The sequence below is a fragment of the Chrysochloris asiatica genome, unplaced genomic scaffold (assembly GCF_000296735.1).
Source record: "Chrysochloris asiatica unplaced genomic scaffold, ChrAsi1.0 scaffold00057, whole genome shotgun sequence".
Taxonomy (NCBI): Eukaryota; Metazoa; Chordata; class Mammalia; order Afrosoricida; family Chrysochloridae; genus Chrysochloris; species Chrysochloris asiatica.
The window spans coordinates 3521573-3529037 of record NW_006408575.1 but is presented as its reverse complement, the minus strand read 5'-3'; positions in this window follow the sequence as shown (position 1 = coordinate 3529037).

Below are 7465 nucleotides of genomic sequence, written 5' to 3'. Positions count from 1 at the left end.
AATGCTCTTTTTTACTATGAATGTGATGCCATTCCTCTTCAGTGTGTCATCCTGGTATAGTAAAACATATGATTGTCTGATTCAGAATGGTCAGTACCTATCCATTTCAACTCACTAATGCCTAGGATATCAATCTTTATGCATTCATTTCATTTTTGACAACTTCCAAAATTCCAAGTTCATGCTTTGTACATTACATGTTCTGATGATTAATGGATTTTTGCAGCTGTTTCTTCTCATTATGAGTTGTACCCCACCAGCCAATTAAGGTCCTGAAAACTTTACTCCATCCACATCATTAAGATTGACTCTACTTTGAGGAGACATCTCTTCCTCAGTAATATTTTGAGTGTTTTTCAACCTGACAGGCTCATCTTCTGGAACTATTTCCGACAATGTTTTGCTGTTATTCATAAGATCTCCAGGAGCTAATCCCTCAGAATTGGTCTGCCTCTCCTTCTTCCTAATATGTCTGTGCCTGAAAGCTCTGATGAAACCTATCCATCATGGTTAGGTAATTCTGCTGATATTTAAAATACTAGTGCCATAACTTCCAGCATCACAGCAACAAATAAGCCACCATAGTATGACAAACTGACAGATGTGTAGTGGACAATTCAATCCATAATGACCCTCAAATAGGATTTCCCCCTAGTCAGATTCTAAAATGGCCAAAGTAAATCAATAGCACAAGGGAAAATATGACAGTAAAGGAGTCAGACTGAGTGTAGTTAAAATGATTTGTGCAAATTTGACCTTGTAAACACATTCCTAGGGCTACTGCCAGGGTTTAAAGAGGAGCCCATGCAAGCTTAACTGTAATAATCTCATGGATAGTAGACCTCAGGGTGGGCACTTCCAACCATTAAAAAAAATCCCATGAACACTGATTCAAGAAAAATGTATCCAGTGTCTATCATATGTCAAGGAGCCCCACTGGCACAGTGGGTGATTGTTGGACTGCTGACCTGAAGATTGGTTGCTTGAATCCACCAGCTGCTCCATGGTCATCTACTATTGTAAAGAGTGACAGCCTTGGAAACCCTAGGGAGTAGTTCTACTCAGTTTAGAAGGTCACTAGGAAATGGAATAGATTGACGACAGTGGGTGGAAACCTATATGTCAAGAAACTTAGGTGATGTAACAGTTAAGCACTTAATTGCTAACCAAAGATTAGTGGTTCAAAACCACCCAGTCACTTTACAGAAGAAATACCTGGCGATCTGCTCCCATTAAGATTACAGCCTAAGAAGCTCAAAAGAGGGAACAAATCCTTACAGCAAGGATCATTTCCACCCCTCCACACACAGAGTAGACAGGGTTGGGCAACTTGGACATTGGCTACCCAAAATGGGGGGGGCTACAAAGGCAAGAAGTGACTGGCTTACAAGCTTTCAAGAGGGAACCTAGATCCAGAGGGCATGAAGGAAGGTAGAATCTCCACTGAGTAGTATCCAGTCTGTCTGGGTGAGGCTGATGAGAAGAAATGCAGATAGGTCTCTTGTGATACAATAGTGAATAACTGTTATCAGGACTGATTGTGAGGGTTGGAAATGTAAAGGCAGATGTTTTGTGGCAAGGAGGGGAGTGATTAACTTTTCAGTCTAGGAATGGAGGTCCCTGGGACCATCAAGGTAGAAGAGCAGAGAGCGGGACCCTACCCAGAGAAGCAGTGATGCCTGAGATGGAGGCAGAGACGATGACATGGAGAGATGGAGTGGCTAGGGATTTAGACCAAGAGAGGGAAAGGGGCTGTGTGCTGACAATGGGGGTGGGGATGGGGGTGGGAGTGGGAAACAGGCTTGTAGTGTATACTCTTTGGTTGGTTGATGATGTATGGAGGGGTTTGTAACCATGGCAATGAAATGATATAGGATAGGATGAATGTAAACCAATGTTCTCCCATGTAAACTATCACATAATTCACAATAAAACATTAAAAAAAAAAGATTATAGCTTATGTTGTTGAATGATGATGCATGGAGGGAATTGTAACCATGGCAATGAAATGAAATACAATAGGATGAATGTAAAGCTGATGTTCTCCCATATAAATAATCACCCAATTCACAATAATAATAATAATAAAATTACAGCTTAGAAAAACCTATGGGGCAGTTCTGCTCTGTTCAGAGGGATCATTTCTTGTCATTGCTAGGTCATTGAGTCAGTTCCAACTCACAGCGACTCTATGCACAACAGAACAATACATTGTGTGGTCCTGCACCATCCTCACAATTGTTGGTTGCTACTAGCGTAGTGATTACGAATCGGGCTGCGAACCTTAAGGTCAGCGGTTCGAAACTACCAGCAGCTCCGCGGGAGAAAGATGAGGCTTTCTACTCCCGTACAGATTTACACCCTCGGAAACCCTGTACAGGGTCGCTATGGGTCGGAACCGACTCGACGGCACTTAACAACAACAACAACTAGTACGTAAATCCATTCCAGTGAGGGTCTTTGTACTTTTGCTGACCCCCTACTTTACCAAGCACAATGTCCTTGTCCAGGGATTTGTTCTTCCTGACAACATGTCTAAAATATGAGAGATGAAGTTTCACCATCCTAGTTTCTAAGGAGCACCCTGGCTGTACTTCATCCAAGACAGATTTGTTTGTTCTTCTGCTGGAAGTCCATGGTACTTTTAATAGTCTCTGCCAACACCACAATACAAGTGCATCAATTTTTTTCCTTCTGTCTTCCTTACTCATTGTTTAACTTTCCCATGTGTACTATTGAAGAGATTGAATTTACTATGGCTTGGGTCAGGAGCACATTAGTCCTCAAAGTGACACCTTTGCTCTTTAACACTTTTCAAGAGGTCTTGTGTAGGAGATTTGCCTAATTCAATACTTTGATTTCTTGATTGCTGTTTCCATGAACATTGATTATTGATCTAAGCAAAATAAAGTGTTTGAAAACGTCAATCTTTTCTCCATTAATTATGATGTTATTTATTGGTCCAGCTGTGAGAATCATTGTTTTCTTGACATTGAGGTGCAATCCATACTGAAGGCACAGTCTTTGATATTCATCAGTAAGTACTTCAAGTCCTCATTATTTCCAGGACGCAAGGTTGCATCATCTGCATATCACGGATTGTTGATGATTCTTCCTCCAATTTTGATTCTTCATATAATCCAATTTCTTAGAATATTTGTTCAGCATATAGATTGAGTAAATATAAAGGTTTATATTATTATATAATATAATATTATATTATATTATATTATATTATATATTATTATATTCCAGTTCAAACAACTGCCTCTTGGTCTATATACGGATTCCACTTGAGCACAATGAGATACTCTGGAATCCCTATTATTCACAATGTTATCCTTAGCTTGTTATGATCCACACAGTTGGATGCCATTGTATAGTCAATAAAACATAAGATGGCACCTAACAACAACTATATGCCAGATCTTGTGCTAGACACTTGTGGCACAGAGACAGAGAAATCAAGCTGCATGTAAATCCAGCTTCTCTGTATTACAGCCTCCAGGAGGGGCCTGGCCTCAGAGAGACTGAGTTCTCTCAAGGAGGAGTCAGTGAATGATTAGAAAAAATTAGCCTCAGGTTAGGCTAGAAAGTACTTTCTTCCCTCCTGACATTGTTAAGTGGCTGGAGTCCGTTCTGACTCATAGCGATCCTATATAGGGTTTCCAAGGAGTGGATATACTCAAAACTTCTGCGACATAGAGGTCTCCTCCTTAGCCCGAGAGCTCTTTAACAGAGCTCCAATGAAAAGGACCAGTCCTTCAAGTCAGTCACATGCATGAAAGTGAACACTTTCAAATCGGATCTCAGAGCCACACTGCTCCCAGGAAATTCCCCCAGGGAACTAGAGCCTCAACCTTCTTCTGATCCAACCTATGGTCTTGGCCAGGAACCTTCCAGCTGTGACTTGAGATGAGCAGAAACTCTCTAGTCCCCAACCCAGCCCTGCCTGCCTCACTCCTACCCAGTTTCATTCAGGTCCTCAACTCTCTTAACCATGTGAAGGATAAAGGATACACCCTCTCTGAGCCTCAGTCTCTTCATGTATCAAGTTGGATGCTGGTTCAACGTAAACTTGCAGAGGGCTGGGTGGTTTGTCTTGTTTATCCCCGCATTCTCAGCCCAAGCAAGTGCATGGCACATAGTAGATACTTAGTGAGTACTTGGGTTAATACGCTGGACTGCAAAGTTGATTTGAACCACAATGTTGGTGGTTCAAGCTCACCAGTCGTTCCTTGGAAACCCTACACAGGGTTGCTATGGGTGGGAACTGACTCGATGATACTTAACAAGAGTGCGTATTTATGGAGTTCATTAATAGAATAAAGAGATCCTTGGTTTCTGTGATGGGGAGACGGTATGTTTGTTGCAGTTACTTTTTCCTTTGCAAATGACAAACACCAACACACTAGAACCAGAAAGAAAGGATGCATTGATTGCTGAATTGATGTCCAGGGGCTAGTTCTAGCTGCAGGTGTGACTAGAAAAGACTGCTCATATGACATGACCAGGAATCTTTCTGTCTCATCTATGCACTTTGCTTTCCTCTCTGTTGGAGTTCGTTCCCATAGGGATCCTATGTGTGCAGTATAGAACTGCCCCCTGACATTTTCAAGGTTGTGACCATTTGGAGGCAGATTGCCAGGTTTGTCTTCCAAGGTGCATCTAGGTGAGTTTGAACTGTCAACCTGTCAGTTAACAGTCAAGTGCATAACTGTTTGCACCACTCAGAGTCTTCTTGGAACCATCATGAGTCAGAATACACTCCACAGCAACCGCCAACAGTAGAGTCATGCCATATTATCTTCTTGCTCTAAACCCAGCAGAAAGGAGAGAATCTTGTTTGTAAAAATTAGAAGGTGAATCTCAGAATTGAGCCTCCTTGAACACACATGGAACTGCCATGGCTTGGAATTGACTCAGTGGTAACTGGCCTTTTCTTTTTGGATAGACTTGAGTCGTCTGCCCCTTCCTAATCTAATCACTGTGTCCAGGAACATTTAATTCTCTGAATGTGCAAGTCTGCTCCTGAAGCCAACCCTCCTGTGGAAGTGGGGAGTGGGTGAGGAAGCTAGCTGTGCAAAGACAATCTGGGTTCTGTCACCAGCAAAGGGAAAATGGCCACAAAGCAGACAACAGGTGTCCACTAAAGTCTGAATAAGCCCTTGCTTTTTCTGATTCTCGGTTTCGGCATCTGCCATCAACAGCAGTGATAACACTAACAAAATCTCTGCCCTTCTTTACATCAGAGAATCTTTATGAGGTCTAAATGAGACCATGTGTTCTAATAATGATGGACATTTATTGATGCATCGTTAGGCATCTGGCCCCGTGTTAAGTAAAACCTTTATACATTTATTTTATTATTTGCAAACAGTCCATTTTGCTGACGAGAAGCAGGTTGAGAGAGGCTATATGCCTTGTACACTGTCACCCAGCTAGAAAGGGTGGAACTGGTGTTTAAAGCCGTGCCCTCAAGCATGGAGCTATATATAAACTGTAAATAATTTTACAAGCATAAGGGATTATTAGTAATGGTCTCTACTGTTAATAATAGTAATTTTAAAAAAACCTTCAAGGGGAAATTCAAATAAAGTCAAACAAATGTTTGTTTAGCACCTACTATGGGCTGATCAGTCACCAGGGGCTCAGAAGGAGACACATAAATAACTGTGAAACAGGCAGACTGTGATCTAATAGAGCCATAAACATACCCCTGGGGAGTGTGGGGGAGCAAGAGATTGACTCCACGTGGTGAGGGAGGAGAAAGGGGATAGGAAAAAGCCTCTTGGAAGAGGTGAGAATCAAAGGGTCTTAACAAAGGGGGAAAATAGGAAACCAACTTTATAAGGGACTTGGATTGCTCTAAAGACCCAGAGGAAGTTTCTGGATAAGAGTTAAGCACTTCTATGCAAAATAACTTTCACACCAGCAGGAGCTTCAAAAGTGATGGACTAAGTAGAGCACAGCAGTTGCCATGGAAACGGAGGCAAGCCTCATCCCAATCATTAGTGAGCATCCCTGACTCTGAGCTGTCTAGCCAAAGCCAGGAGGCAGCGGGGGCTGGGTTGTGCTATCCCTTAGAAAAAAAGTTCAGCAAGATTACTGCCCTGGGAGAATGGCTCTTGTTTCACTTGGAGGCAGAGCTGACAGGTGACACTGGAATCTGAGAAGATAGACAAACAGGGGAAGCCTCTGTCTCAAAGGGCTTTGGTACATCCAGAAGCTACTAGACAGGCCTCAGGCAGGAAGTGCAAAGGGCAGGAAAGGGCCTGAGAGCACGTTTCCAAGGGAATTCCATTCCCACTTGCTACTTGTGGGTGGAAGGAGCCCTGGTGGTGCAAAGGTTAAGTGCTCAGCTGCTATCTGAAAGGTTGGTGGTTCAAACTCACCCAGTGGGTCTGTAGAGGAGACATGACAACTGCTTCTGTAATGATTGGTGGTGGTGGTTATGTGCTGTCGAGTCTGTTCTGACTCATAGTGACCTTGCACAGGGTTTCCGAGGCTGTAAATCTTTATGGGAGCAGAAGGCCTCATCTTTCTCCCTCGGAACAGCTGGTAGTTTCAAACTACTGACCCTGAGGTTAGCAGCCCAATTCGTAACTACTATGCTACCAGAACTCCTTCTCTGTAAGTATTACAGCCTAGGAAACCCTATGGGCCAGTTTTGAGTTATGGTGTTGGAGGAGAATATTGAAAGTGCCATGGACTGCCAAAAGAACCAATAGATCTGTTTTGGAAGAAATGCAGCCAGAGTGCTCCTTGGAGGCTAGGATGGCTAAGCTCCGTCTCTCATACTTCGGACATATTGTCAGGAGGGATGAGTCGCTGGAGAAGGATATCATGTTTGGTAAGGTGGAGGGTCAAAGAAAAAGAGGAAGACCCCCAGTGAGATGGAGTAGCAAAGTGGCAACATCAATGGGCTCAAATGTGGCAACGATAGGATCAGGCAGTGTTTCGTTCTGCTGTGCATAAGGTCACTATGAGTCAGTACTGACTTGATGGCACCTAACAACAACAACAAATAGGGTTGCTAAAGGAGCCCTGGTGACATAGTAGGTTATAGAATTGGGATGCTAACCTCAAGGCCAGGAGTTTGAATCTACCAACCGGTCCGTGGAAGAAAGATAAGACGTTCCAGCCTTAGAAACCCTATAAAAGGTCGTTACAAGTTGGAACTGACTCGACAACACACAACCAGCACCACCACCATAGGTTTGCTAAAGTAGTGGGTTACATGTTGGGCTGCTGACCTTAGGGTCAGCAGTTCAAATCCACCAGCCACTCTGCAAAAGAAAAATGAGGCTTTCTGCTCCCATAAAGATTTACAGCCTTGGAAACCCTACGCAGGGCCACTATGAGTCAGAACTGACTTGACAGCATGCAGTAGCAGCATGCTGTTGTTAAGGACCATGGAGTCAGTTGTAACTCATAGCGACCTGTATAGGGTGTTCAAGGAATG